Genomic DNA, 13,411 nt, shown 5'->3' with positions numbered 1-13,411 from the left:
GATGTTTGTTCCCTCCCCTTCAAATGTGAACCAATAAGATAGGGTCTTTTCCATTTTCACGAATGAAACTTGAGTGTCTAGAATAGTACCTATCACATAGTTAGCACTCAATAAATATTTGCTGGGCTTCAGTGGGCTCTTAAATATCATTTAGCTCATTATCTCTATAAAAGATATGTGTTCAGCCATGTTATAATAAGATGTGTTTGGAACGTGCTAGCCCTACGCTGTTACATAAAGTCTTTGTGGAGTTGTAAATCTATCCACAAATGTTCTGTCTCCCAGCAGAGCATGCTGGATATCTGGGCTGGGAGTCAGAAAACCTGGGCTTTAGTCTTGGCCGTTAACTAGGGATATTCTATTGGGCAAGTTACCTTCACCTCTCTTAGCCTCACTTACATAATCTATAAAAGGAGATTGGTATAAATGAAATTCCAAGTTTTCTTCCTCTTCCATCATAAAATATTTTATTACCACTTGTGAGACTGAAACACAATGTAAAGTTTGTGTTGTCTTCCATTTTCTTATAAAAGCAGTTAAAATATGCACCTATTGCCATATTGCAAGATGAATTTATATAAAATTTATATATAACTGTAGAGTGGTTAACAGTTATCTTCCGTGGAATTGGATTGTCCTTATTTTAATCCTTGCTTAGCTACTCATTAGCTATGTATCAAACAAGTTATTAAACACCTTTCAGCCTCAGGTCCCTTCTTCTGTAAAATGAATATAGTAATGGTGCCAATTTCAGAAGTCATTATATTTACTGTGAAAATAGATAACCCATGCAAAACATTTAATACGGTGCATGGTTCTTGAGAAGTCCTCAATAATTGTTAGTTATTAACTTTTTATGAAATATTAATCTTAGCAATACTTTCTGTTGCATGGGTTTGTGGAAATAAATGAAGACTAATCAGATGAGAAAAGCGAAGGCTATTTATTCTGAGCTTTCTGTAGAGCAGAGTTGGCCACCGTCATTTGTATTTTGGAAGAAACTCAAAGGCAGGCAGATGAGTGGGAAGGCTTTCAGTGGAAAAGAGGAGAGTTTTCAGGTAGGCCCCTCTGGTCGGAGACCGATGGCGAGGGGAACTTCTAGGCAGGCTACCTAGAAGCCAGACATCCATGTGACTGGTTAGGGGTACATATTTGGCTTTCTATGCTTGCTACTAAGTCAGAAGCAGGAACAAAAAATAGGGGAGCTCGCAGTTATTTAGCAAGTCCCGGACATTTGGAGCCAATTATTACAGAAGTTATTTTGTAACTTTCCATAACTTCCTGGATTGTCACAAAAGATAGCAATCTAGCTCCCTGTAAGTATGACAAAACAGGCTGGCTTCCTGGGCTATTAATTATCGATAGGGGGCTGGATTCCCGGAGCAAGTTGCTGCAGGTTGTGGGTCAAAGTTCTATTTTTTTGAAATGTTTATTTTTGGGAGAGGGAGAGAGAGAGTGAGAGTGAGAGAGAACAAGCGGGAAAGGGGCAGAGAGAGAGGGAGACACAGAATCTGAAGCAGGCTCCAGACTCAAACTCACAAACTGTGAGATCATGACCTGAGCGAAGTCAGAAGCTTACTTGACTGAGCCACCCAGGCACCCCCAAAGTTCTATTTTTATATATGGTTTGATCATCGTTTGTTTGCATATTCAGTCTCTCAGATTTATAAGAATACAGTAAAAACTTAATTTCCTTCATTGAATGAGGCTTTTTAATATCTCAGAATAATATTAAATCTGGGCAATTTAATTAACTCAATTCATTAATTTACATCGATATAGTAGTTTTAGACTTTGTTTCCACTAAGAGTCATTTTAGTGCCAGAAGGAGATTCGATCTGGATGATGACAGTAGCTGAGACTTATTAGTAAGGTTATGAAGAATATTGACTGCAGGAAAATAGATTGTTTTAGTTTTTTTAATAGATCAGTTATTTACTTGATTTAAATATTGATATTTTGTTGATATAAACTTATCCAATCAACATCTTGCAAAGTATATTTACCTCCCCTTAATCAGTTTTATCCATAAAAAAGGATTAGAACAAATATAATTATAGATATCCTCTCTACCTACTCATCCTCTTCAATGATTGTTTGCTCATTAAGTTAGAGGAAATTCTAAGAGTTTGGCAAAGTTATTTTTGGAAAGGGACCCATTTCTGACATTTCTCTCCAGAGGCTTTAGCATTTCAATTTATGCCCCCAATAGGATAATTTCATAAGGGCACTGACATTGCTTTCTTACTTTAAAATGGATTTTTGTTATTTTGCTCCTAACTTTATTCTCTCATTTTCTGAGACTATTTGGCCTTCTCGGTTAATAAAAGAGTCTTATGTATGTATGACTCTTGTATGTGTAGTTATATGATATAGCAGTTCTTTTGCATGTGTGGATCTTAGACTCTTTCGAGTTACTTAACAATTAACAGTGACTTGGTTGAAGATTCTCACTCCTTTTGAACATCCACCGCTATTTTGCATTTATGCCCTATAGATTTGAAAGAAGGAGCTGTAGGGGCGCGTGGGTGGCGCAGTCGGTTAAGCGTCCGACTTCAGCCAGGTCACGATCTCGCGGTCCGTGAGTTCGAGCCCCGCGTCAGGCTCTGGGCTGATGGCTCAGAGCCTGGAGCCTGTTTCCGATTCTGTGTCTCCCTCTCTCTCTGCCCCTCCCCCATTCATGCTCTGTCTCTCTCTGTCCCAAAAATAAATAAACGTTGAAAAAAAAAATTTAAAAAAAAAAAAAAGAAAGAAGGAGCTGTAAAGTGAAATACATCAAGATCAGATCACTTGGAAAGAAAAGTTGAATAGCCAACATTATATAATCTCTTCTTGATATGTTTCAGTGATAAAAGAGGAGGAATTGCAAGCCTGGCATTTTAAAGCACTTACGATTTAAAAATTATTTTAAAATAAGACAAATACCCTGTATTTATGTAACAGGGATATCATCAGATAGATAGCATTACTAAAATAACTATGTATTTGTCCTTGCTCTCAATCTTAAAACAGGTTATTATAAATCCCAGAAATAATCGCTTTACCCATAAATGTGAACAAATAGTTACTTCTTAAGTTGTGTTTTAGAATATGTACCAGTCGTAACATAGTTAAATTAATCTTTTATCGACTGTCTAATTGCCTGTTCCATTTCTATAACTAGAATGTTTGATAGGGTTGTACTTTTGGAAGGTGGCCAAGGACTGTGCCTATTTGTGTTTTATTTTTAGGAACAATAATAGAAGTCAATAAAAACTCAAGCAAAGTATGCTAGAAATTTAATGCGGCACCCGGAGCCCAGAATCAGAATTTGGAATCAATTTCTGTAGAAGCATGTAAAACAAATCTAGCTTCCACATGCAGTTCCAGGGAGGGTGGGAGGATCAATTTTCTTTCCTGTTTAAAAATACTGCATTTGCAAGGTTTGATCTCCAGAGTTAACAAAAGATACCGGAGCATTACAGAAGTTAATTAAATAAAGAAATTTGAAATCTATCTACTCAGTACTGTTTTTCTTATGAATATATATTTTATTTGCAGAAAGATTCTGTTTCGCTTATTTACAAATCTGTCTGCTCTTATTTAACGTACTGTCTTGTTCTTTCATTGTGATTTATATTCTTTCCTTCTTTATAAACACGTCAAAGTATCTTTCAGACTAGATTGTGACCTTTTTTCTAGTCCTTGGTGTGCAAATTCTTCTATTTGTTGTGTCTGTTAGCACCTTCTCCAGTGATTGATTTCCTCAAGAAGAATATGATCTCCAGCTATAAATTCATCTCCAACAGGAGCCAACTTGGGAGTTTATGCTGGGGTCTCAGGATGTAGATACCACAGCCTAGTTGCACATTTGCTTCTGCTTAGACTGGGCCAAACCTAGACCAGTTTTAATGAAAATATCTCAGCTGAGGATCATTTGAGCCAAGCAGAGAGAATGAAGTTTGACTCGAGCTGCCCACAGGCTGAGATAGTAGGTTCCTGTGGGTGACTTCTTTTCCACCCAGCTTCCTTGCAGTTTCTTTTTTTAAAAAAATGTTTTTAATGTTTATTTATTTTTGAGAGAGGGAGATAGAGTGCGAGTGGGGGAGGAGCAGAGAGGGAGACACAGAATCTAAAGCAGGCTCCAGGCTCTGACGTGTCAGGCCAGAAGCCGATGCAGGGCTCAAACTCACAAAGTGCGAGATCATGACCTGAGCCGAAGTCAGACACTTAAATGACCAAGCTGCCCAGGCGCCCCATTTCCTTGCAATTTCCTAAGCAGGATCAGTGGCTGAAGTTTTTCCATTTCATGAAAAGGTCAGCTCCTTATGACTCCTGCTCATAGGCAGGAAGTTTATAGGTAGGTCTTTTGGCTAGGACATACTTCATTCATGTTTCTCAGAATCCCAGCACCCTGCTCTCAAGCATCATATCTGGTTTCAACATGTCCATTAGCTGGGAGGACCTTATAACTTAGCATCCAGATCAGGGCACTTAGAAAATTGGAAGGGGACATTGTTCTAACTACTCTGAAGCAGCAGGTGCAAAGCAAGCCTATCCTTATCAAACCAGTACATTGTCACTCTACAGTGTAAGCTATTTTGGCTTCTGCTCCTACTCTCTAATCACTGCCCCATGTTTTCCATTTCTTTATTTCTACAATCTGGAGAATTTCCTGTCAATTTCTAGCTTGATAGTACATACACAATTTCCATGGTTTGGGGTGATCCATGTGTTTGTGTTAGGAGGAAGAGGTCCTTACAATATCAACTCGTTCTGAATCCGCTGACCTATATTTATGAAAATCTTTAATATATGCAAGTCTTCCTGCTCCTTGTGAGTTCCAATTGAGTTTATTAATGATTTCCCTATTATTATACTCACATTTACTTGTATCCTAGGTACAAAGGTAGTAAATAACTTTCCCCTTGAAATAGTTGACTGAATTTTGTCTAGTACTATATGGTTTCTGGATGTTCACCATTCCTAGGGTAACGTAAAATAGTTCTTTTATTTCTTTCAGAGGATCAAACTAGTACTTTAAACTTGAATTTACTACTGATGTGCCCAATGCTTAATAATACTTTATTGCTATTTGACATGTAATTACAGCCAGAAAAACTTCTTTGGCAGTAGAATTCACACCTAATTGCTCATTGCTTAGAGTCAGGACACCATCTATGAGAGCGGGACTAGCAAAAGCCAAGAAAGTTCTGAATAGACCGAAGACCGAGAAAACTAACAGAAAACAACACTGACACATGTGAACAAAGCAGGCCTGTTTTTCAATCTGAATTAAGTCAAAATGGGCAGTAGGTTTTTGGCCTACAACAAAAATCTAGTTACCAGAACTGAGTCACAAGGTAGATGAGCTGAACCCATCAGGCAGAGTCCACGCATGTACTGAGTTTCGATATTCATGGCACAGCTACAAATCAAATGAGGCCAAGTGGGCCACGAGCTCCCAGAGAAGAGGCTACTGGAGCGGATTCATTACACTCTTCTTCAGTCCCTTCTTTGTTATTCACGCCTTCAGACATGAACAGACATCCATCCCTTCCTTCCAACATGATCATTGGTTACCCTCTGAAGACTTGCCCAGGCAGAGCACTCAGGCAAGGAGAAACCTGGTGCAAAGAAAGCAGTTGGCAACAAGCCTCCATTACGACAACTTGGCTTTATTGCAACTCTGGCAACTGCCTTTTCTACCTCCTCCACTAGTTCAGTTCCAACTTTTCCCTAGTGACCATAACCCAGGTTTTCTTCCCGCTTTGTACTTCTATCTGGGGCTCTCCTACCATCAACCCATCCTGGTGGGTTTTGTTCAACAAAGCTTTTTACTTTCTTATGTTGAGGAATGCCCCAAACCCTATGTAATTCACCGATGTGTTACACTTCTTGGCTTCATCTTCTAAAGATATATTTTAGAGCCAAAACCTGAAATAAAATAGAGTTAAAGCTTCATTTACTCTCTTGACAGAAGAAAATATTATGTTCTTTTTTTCCTCTATAGATAGAGGTTACTTGAAAAAGTTACTTTTGGCTACTTCTGGTTACTTGAAAAAGTACCGTATTTCTGATAGTGTTGATATAGTTACCACTTCTCTGATTTTCATAATGTGTTAACCATGTTAACCTGGACATTGAAAGAGAAACTATACATTTAATGCAACCACACAGAAATGACATAGAAATATACTTGTGGATCTCACCTATCCTCCATATTTAAATCACACACTCCAGAAAATTCCACTGGGTGCCACTGCTCTCTTCCCTGTCTTTGACTCCCTAGCCTACCTACACAGGTTAGGATTCCTTGACAATAAGTCAGTTCATGTTCTGTTGGATAAACATTTTCGTTTCTATTTATTTGATCTCAATACCTGCCTGTTTTCCATATCCTGACCAAAACTAATTGCAGAAATTATCCCTTCACCAAAAATATCAACCTTAAGCCTTTGCAGAGAATGCAGGGTATGAGGTCTATTTTAACTGCTGGTTAACCCCTTCCACTTAACTTTCCAGTGACATCCAAATCCTAGCAGTTATGGCAATACTCCAAGATAGTTCTTGTCTTGAGCCTTTGTGTCAGCTTTATTCTTTCCCTGGAATGTCCTTTTTTCAAAAAAAAATTACTGAGTGGTATTCCATGTATGGTATTCCATTATATAAACTACACAACTATTTATCAGTTGATGGATATTGGAGTTATTTCCCACTTGGGGTTATCATGGACAAGACTTTAAAAATAAAACTGCTGTAAACATCCTTGTAGATGTGTTTTCGTTTCATTCTGGGGAATACCCAGGAGTGGGATAGCTGAGTCAAATGGTAGCATATCCTTACCTTTAGAAAAAAATGCAGAACTGTTTTCCAAAGCGGCTGTATTACTTTCCAACCTCATCAGCAATGCATGACAGTTTCAGTTGCTTAATACCCTCAACAACACTTGGTGTTGTCAGTCATTTTAATTTTAGATATTCTGGTAGTATGGAAAGTAGCATCTCATTTTGGTTGTAATCGGCTTTTCATGAATGATTAATACTGTTGAGCATCTTTTTATCTGCTTATTTAGATTCTGAGTACAGGTTCTTTATATAGAGTTTCTCTATATAAGGTTCTACTCAATTCATTCCTCTTAGTTTTCCCTGGGGCAATAAAGATGTGCAATAGTTTGTGAAGTCATACTATCAACCCTTGATGACTTTGCTCCACATTTCATGGAAGAGAAGTTAAGCCAGTTATTTTGAATTTCTCTCTCTAGTAGCTGAACTAGATACCAATCCAAACAGACACATCGTAGTATGTTGCCTGTCTCTTCTTAACCTCTGGGGAATTTGGTTCATTAATTTCCTTCTAATAGTCTATATCAAAGTTGAAGGAGTTGGATGTGAAACATTAATGGAGTTCTTAGTAGTGGGGAGGGTGATTTGCATTAATGTAGGGGAGAATTACAAGGAAGAAAATTTTGGCTCAGAACAGGAAAACTTTCCAACAAAGAGCAAAATGATTCATGTAGAAGGAAAAGATGGGTTTTTAATTCAGCTGTGGGCTGGCATTTGCTAACGATGTGATCTAGACAAGTTACCTAAACTCTCAAAATTCTTTCTCCCAATGTATAACATGGGGATAATAATTTTTCATATCTCTACTTCAAAGGAGTTTTGTAAAGGTGATATGAGATAATACATGTGAAAGGTCCGTGCAAATGCGATAGAATTAGCAGTAGCAAGAGCAGTAGCAGAAGCAGTAGTGATAAAAATAAACATAGGTGTAGAAATTAGCGCTGGTCAGCATTCAATGTGCTGCCTCAGGAAGAACGAAGCCTCCTGCTTCCTGAGGTGTTATTCAGGCAGAGGCTGGACAACCAACCTTCAGCATGTTGTGCAAAGGAATCTGTTGGACAGAACTTCAACCATCTGGTCTCTAATGTTCTTTCCAATTCTAAGCCTCTGTATCTTCGTTACTGTCAATCACTCTATGCTTTTTCTGGTCCTTTGGCAAAGTGCCACAGTCAGTACCCGGGGAAGCAGGGGCACAGTATAAAATAAGAGGTAGTGAGATATTTTAAGTACTCTAATTGTGAAAGCTGTTCATTTAATTTCTACCACCTCCTTCAAAACATTATTAGTGAAAAGCAAGTAGGATTCAACATTAGTCACTTTTAGGAATGCTGAGCTAAAGTTGATCCTTGTTAAAGATAAGGCATGGCTTTAAGTTGTAAACACAGAGCTCACGTTTTGAGATTCTTGGGAGCGAAGATTTCCAAGGTCACTGGTATGTTACTTAAGGTACTTACTTAGGCTGATAGCTATATCTGAGTAAATCAGTAATCAAGCAACAAATACATGTTTAAGCTAAATGAATGATATATTTATAAAATGAATAAATTTATAAAAGTATAAATTTTTATTATACCCAAAGACTGGAAAGATATTAAAGGGAAAATGGGATATTTCAGATACATGCAATTTAGTAATTTTTAAAAAACTAATGTTATTAGGAATAGGCGTTTTGGGGTTTATCAAATATCTGGATGCTTTAAAAGCACTTATATCCAAATACTTTTCAAACATGTTAAAATTAAAAACCTCCTTCCTTTAAGAATATATATTTGAATTTCTACTTTAGAAATAATACCTGATTATTACATAAAGTTAAGAAAAGTGTATACATTTCTATAAAGAGAAGAATGAGAATTATAAGAATCATACCACTAAATGTAACCACTGTAATATATTTGCACATTCTGTAATATACATACATATACTCATATAAATTCATGATATATATATATATGTATATATATACTTTAATTTTTTTTATTTTTTTTTCAACGTTTATTTATTTTTGGGACAGAGAGAGACAGAGCATGAACGGGGGAGGGGCAGAGAGAGAGGGACACACAGAATCGGAAACAGGCTCCAGGCTCTGAGCCATCAGCCCAGAACCTGACGCGGAGCTTGAACTCACGGACCGCGAGATCGCGACCTGGCTGAAGTCGGACGCTTAACCGACTGCGCCACCCAGGCGCCCCATATATATATACTTTTAAAATCCTGCTTTCATTAAATAGTTTTTGAAAATAATATTTTAATAGTTTCCTAATAGTATACCCTATATTTTATATCTAACATATTTAACAGTATTCCCTCTTGTTGAACATTTGGGCATAAAACATGGGACTTACTTAATCATCTAAACCAGGCAAATTCCATTCTGAACCCTTGTGTGTGTATGTACGTGTGTGTGTTTATCCCCCAATGCAGTGTAAGTTTGGGTTGGCTCAGATTGTTGATGTCTTTTTGTATCAAATCCAGTTGTCTGCAGACAGCTAGGTCACTGTGGCCCCAGCTATCACAGTTCTCTTCCTCCTTGCCAAATATGACCATGGGCTGACAGGGAGTTCTTCCAAAGAAAGAGTGGAAAGCAAACCATGCTGTAGTCCAATGGATGCCACATGCTCACAGATTGTATTAGGCATCAGACTGGTCACTGCTTTAAGAGGGAAGTTCTTTCAAGGTAAGTAATTCTTTACCAGAAAAACAAGGTCTTTATCTGGAATCAAACAATCTTGAATGAAAGAAGCTGAGGATGCAATGTTGTACTTTCTACAGAGGATATTTTAAGAAAAACTAATTTGATCTGAAAATGTAGACTCAGAAACACCAGCTGGATAAAATTGTAAAGGAAAATAACTTAAGAATCATATGTCCCTTATATTTTAGGAAAAACCAACCTCGTAACTATGTAAATAAGACAGAGCTTACTGGCTAGCTAGGCTAGGTCAGCAACATTACAATCTTAATGAAAAGTTAGAGATGTAGCTGGTCATAGGGGCGCAGAGCGCTTGGTGGGCTGGGAACTGAGGGTGAGGAAGAGGCTCACAACCCTCGTTCCCACAGCCCACAGCTGTCCCCTTCATTCCTCACAGAAATTGGACAAGCTCTCTACCATTAGGACAAACTCTGGGTTCATACCACGAACCTATAGCCACTTCCAAATAATTCAAATGTCCCACACCCAAGGCCCAGAGAGTGCAGAGCTAAGATTCTCTCCAAGACTTCTTCCTCAGGTGAACTTTTTAAGAACGTTTGTTTGTTTATTTATGTATTTATTGAGAGAGAGAGAGCATGAAAGAGCAGGGGAGGGGCAGACAGAGAGGGAGTGAAAGAGAATTCCAAGCAGGCTCCGCATTGCCAATGCAGCACGCGGGGCTCGAACCTATGAACTCAGAGATTGTGACCTGGGTGGAAATGAGGAGTCAGTCACTTAACCGACTGAGCCACCCAGGCACCCCCCTCAAATGAATTTAATGAGGTTTGGGATAATGTGGAAGTGAGACCAATGGAGCCACATCTTTGGACTGTGGCCCTTTAGATATTGTGTTAATTTGGTGAAAGCAAATGCAGAATGTGTGACTGACATGATCCCAAGGGCGAGAATAAGGAAGAGGGAAACATCATAACTAATACAGAGTATTTGTCAGGCACTTTTAAGAACATTTTATATATCAATCCATTTAAACCTCATAAAAATACCAAGGAAATTTTTTCACTATAAAATATATTTTATTTCTGATTACATTATAACGAGTAATGTTTGCCTGTTAGTCATTACACATAAATGAAGCAGAGGAAGACCTAATTCTTGAGTTACATCTAGGCAATGGGGAAGAGTGTAAAAGGTAGTTAAAGAAGGGCAGGTCGATAACTGCTTAGAGGGAAGCAAGGCCTGAACAGCTCCAAGTTACCAGGCTGCTCATCTACATTCTGAGAGAAGGTGGGTTTGGGCTTCTGACAGGTTATCACTGGTGAGTCATTACTTTTTAACCCTCTACATGTAATGCCTTTCTAGGACAGCTGTTTCTCCCAGGTTATTCCCCTAGTTTAGAATGTCACTGGCTATTGGTTCAAAGTTCAGATAAGCAATATCAACCAGAAGCAAAAATGTTGACTTTTCCTTTTACTTAAAAACGTACCAAGAGATTAGAAAATGCTATTACATGGGAGGTGAATAAGAGTGAACACCTACAGAGCCTGACAGCTATTCCAGAACACAGCCCTGTGAAAATCCCCGCGGACAACATGGGGAGGTTAAATCATTTACACGAGACCACACAGCTCAGATATGTTGAAGTCAGGATTCCAGCCTTCCAAGCCTGGATCTCCAACCCACACCGTCAACGACTGTTCTCTGAGAATATCAGATCTATGCCCATCTGAACGTGAATGCTTGAATACATCATTGCATTTCTCAATTTCTCTGTTTTCCTTTCCTTGATTTACCCACCTTAGTTGTTTGAGAGTGAAAAATGATATAGCACATGCGAATGTGTAAATAACACTATAAGGTATTGTTTTTCATTGTTTTAAGCACAAAGCTCTAGCAGCTGTGAGATCTCCCCTTAAAGATAACATTGTATCGGTAGTTCCTTTTACTCCCGATGGAACTCCTGGTGCTGACTCCACACAGCCAGCCTCAGAGTGTCTGTTTCCAGATGACACTGGGGAGGTGGGACCTGGGCTCGATACCCCTTACTGCTTTCATCTACTGAAGGTGAACCGCAAGTGAGGTGACCCGCGGTGCCCCAGCAGTCACGCAGAGCGTGGTTACACTTCTGCTGGTTGGCTTAGTGCTGTTCATGTTCTTCTTTTCCTGGTCTTATTTTATTTACTTTTAATTTTTGTTTTAATTGAAGTATAGCTGACATACAATATTAGTGTCAGGTATACAACATGGCTTGACAAGTATATACATTACAAAACGCTCACCATGTCACGTGTCCCTACCACCCGTCACTGTACAGCATTATTACAATATTATTGACTATATCCCTATGCTGTACTCTCCATCTCCTGGTTCTTTTCAAATAGGTGGCTGGCTGCTACTGCATCTGTCCTGGCGCCTTGGACTGCCGTGGACCCTGCCCTTACTATGTTCTGCTGTGCCACAGGTTGGAGCCCAATGATGGGGAAAGATGATTCAGTTATGAGGAAAGGGGTGGGTGGGGGGGGGTACACTGGGAAGGAGAACTAGAAGCAGGATAGATACAACTTCTGCTCTTGACTGTGGGTAACTCACCCAATCAAAAGCAAAACCACAGCAGTAAGCATGTGAATCACAGAATACTCACTTAAAAATTGTTCAAAAATTAAAGAATACATGTTTACACCAGAATATTCGACTAGAGAAAAAAGAGAGGAAGATGATCTTTCTTTCTTTCTGATCAAACGCCTTTTCAGTTATTGTAACAATTCTGAGAGAGGAAATTAATTGTCATAAATAATGACCAGACCCCCTGCCAGCCAAAGGAAAAGATAAAACCTTATAGACTTATAGTTTAAATTGATCTTAGAATTGAAAACTTTTGATTAACATTCTGATGAAGAGCTTATCTATTTTTTAGGTAGTTTCATAAACAAAACTCTATAATGTGTATAATTCTTATCAAGGCCTGATCTTTGGATTATTGGATAATTTGGATTATTTGGATAATAAGGCCTTATTAAGGAGTTGATCTTTGAACATTGAAGAAAAAGCCTAAGTCCGATATTTTGGCATAAACAATTATTCTTTAATTTTTATTATTTTTAGTGTCATACTAATTCTTAAACAAATTTCAAATGATTCTTCTATGATTCACACGCTTACTGCTGGGACTATATATTTTTTTAAAAATTTAATGTTTATTTTTTGAGAGAAACAGAGACACGGAGTGTGAGTGGGGGAGGGGCATAGAGAGAGGGAGAGGGAGACACAGAATCCTACACTGTATCCATGCTCTGAGCTGTCAGCACAGAGGCCTACGCGGGACTCAAACTCACCTACCGTGAGATCTTGACCTGAGCCAAAGCCCGACACTTAACCAACTGAGCCACCCAGGTGCCCCACTGCTGTGACTATTTTTGATGTTCACTATAGTGTTGGTTCTTGTGGACTGAGATTACATTGGACAATGGAGGCTTTTTTTCAGATTGTAAAAATAAAACACTTCCAAAGGTCAAAAGTCAAAATGTGAGGAAGACATACTGTTTCTATTTTGGAAAATTCCTGTAGAACTGGTCCTTTTTTTTTTTTTTTTCCTAAAAGACAAAATATATTTCATTGTTTACTTATCTATAACCATCCCATCTATTCTATTTGGGGCAGGGACTGTGGACCTTGGGGAGCGTAATGATATGAAATCAGGGTGAGTTTGGGAAGTAACATAAATGGCTCTAATAATACATGCCAGCTTTTAGCATTTGATTCTATTCTGGAAAAAAACAAGTTTAATTCTAAAGGAAAAAACTTGTCATGTGTTAGCTGAGTTCTATTTAAAGGTCTCGGTATTTTTAATTATAAACATAGTTCTCTCTGCTTCTATGGGCCTCAGCCATATGAATATGTTGTGCAGAGAGACCACGAGATGCAGTCAGTAATGTAATAA

Source organism: Prionailurus bengalensis, chromosome F2 (genome assembly GCF_016509475.1).
Source record: "Prionailurus bengalensis isolate Pbe53 chromosome F2, Fcat_Pben_1.1_paternal_pri, whole genome shotgun sequence".
Lineage (NCBI taxonomy): Eukaryota > Metazoa > Chordata > Mammalia > Carnivora > Felidae > Prionailurus > Prionailurus bengalensis.
This window is presented reverse-complemented; position numbering follows the sequence as displayed.